General features: G+C 56.3%; 1 protein-coding gene across 1 annotated transcript in view; it reads left to right on the forward strand.

Moving 5' to 3' along the window:
• The window catches only part of PPP1R12B (protein phosphatase 1, regulatory subunit 12B), a 119,716-nt gene that overhangs the window by 21,312 nt on the left and 96,389 nt on the right, over nt 1-2,015 (forward strand). The gene's annotated exons all lie outside the window — the stretch shown is intronic.

The following is a 2,015-nucleotide window of genomic DNA, read 5'->3' on the forward strand; positions in this document are numbered from 1 at the left end:
TATGCCCCTCTCTGCAGTTACTTTCTTTGCCATGTACCAGCCAGCAAGCAGCGCACCCCTGCCAGAGCCCTGAAGCTGTAAGACACAATTAATATTTCAGTTTAAACTTTGCTGCTCCTGTGGAAGAATCTGACTCTCGTGGCTTCTTCTGCATCCTCTCCTCACTCCCACTCTCTTGCCCTCCACCTGCCTCTTCGTGCCACAGTCTCCATCATTAGGCGTTTTGGTGCTTGGTCGGCTGCCTAGATACAGGCTTTGGCCACACACTATGTTTGGGATAAAAACTGTTTTCATTTGCTTGGAAGAATCTTATCAACCAGTTAACATCAGAACGTGGGCACCGTTCTGAAATCAGAGAGCCACTGTAGCCTTTTGAAACTTCAGCTCTGCAGATGTGTCCTGTAAGAGAAGGCTCAGCTTGGACAGCGTGCCTGCCCGGTTCAGGGATGCAACGGAAGCTTGTCCCACAGCCTCCGTGCTTCTGGCTTTATTGAGGCTGTTGCCTGTTTGTCTTCAGGGGCGAGGCCTTAGTCTGAAAAGATGCTTTACTGCTCCTTACGGTTGGATCCAGGACTAAGAAAAGTTCTCGAGGAGAATAATGTCCTAGACCTTGGAGGGGTGAGGCCGTGTTCGCTCTTCAGGCCTGGTGGGGTACTGTGGCAGGCTGGGGCTTCCACGTCCACGTCTCAGCGGGCGCATGGAGGGAGTAGTGTTTGGTGGGCAGATGTCGTCTGCACAGTCTTGGTGAGCCGAGAGCTTGGCTGGGGGGAGGGCTGCTTCTCTGTAGGGCGGGAGCGCGCTTCCTTGTGTGAGCGAGTCTGAGAGAGCAGATCTTATTTTATGATCTTTCAAAAGGAAAGAAACATACACAGTCGCTATTTCAGACAGAAAGCGCGAGGAGGTATTTGTCATTCTTAGACTATGCCAACTCTCAGAAACTTCCCGTTTGCTTCCCGTTTGCTGTCTAGGCAGAAATTCCTTTTGTACAGCCAGTAAGATGCGTCTTTTGCCCAAGAAGTCTTCCTGACCATTTCTGCTCACACCCCCAGGTTGCTGTTACGGTCAAGTTTTTAAATAAATTCAGACTCACATGATTACCTGCTGCAGTTGAGGTGGTGGTTGCGTGTCTTGGTGGAGCAGAGAAGCTGAGCTCCGCCACCTCCTGGCTGCTGTGTAGACATGGACCCCTGACCCTCAGGTGCCCTGGCCTCTGGCCGCTCTGCGCTGACTCTCTGCTCCAGAGCGTCTCCAAGCTTTTGCAGTGGTGCTTCTGTCTCAGGGAGGCCTCTGGGCTCGCATGACTTTCTGTCCTAGGGGTTGTCGGAGTCTTTTCCAGCCTCCCCTCTCAGGCCCACTCCGTCCGTGCATTCTGCTTCCTCCTGCTGCACCTCTTCTCCTGTCCTCCCCTCTGCAGGTTATGGACGAGGCCTGCTGGCTGCAGGCCCAGCGCAGGTCAGGCTGGGTCCCTCTACTCCCAGCGGCTGCGTCCTCTCCTCTGCCCAACTTGCTTGAAGCGCCCAGATGGGCGGGGAGGTGGCGCTGGGCGGGTGGTGAGCCGCGCGTCCTGGAGGAAGTGACAGTGCGTCCTGTGCTGGACATAGTGGCCCCTCCGTCTCCACCTTTCAGCCCACCGCAGCCCACTCCTGCTGCCTCCCTCCTTGCCGGGGGTTTGTCCAGCTCCGGGCGGCCGGCAGCCCACCTCCCGCCCTGCTCCGTGCAGGGCACACTGCTGGTCTGTGCACCACGGCAGGTAAGCGCTGGGCCGCCGGCAGGCCCTCAGGTGCGGCTTGGCGAGCTTGGGTTAGGTGTGCGCAGCCGCCCCAAGGCTGCCTGTCCTGTCCACGGAGGGGCGTTCAGGCTTCAGCTTAATACGGCCGCTTTCACTTCTCAGTAGCCCTGCAGCCCGGACCGCAAGTCCAGGTTCAGACTGTGTGGTAGATCAGAGATCACAAACATCCCATCTTTCACCTACATTTTCTGTAGTGCTCAGTAGGACTCTTCTGTGTCTCTTTCTG

This window comes from Bison bison, unplaced genomic scaffold (assembly GCF_000754665.1).
Source record: "Bison bison bison isolate TAMUID 2011002044 unplaced genomic scaffold, Bison_UMD1.0 scf7180017864524, whole genome shotgun sequence".
Lineage (NCBI taxonomy): Eukaryota > Metazoa > Chordata > Mammalia > Artiodactyla > Bovidae > Bison > Bison bison.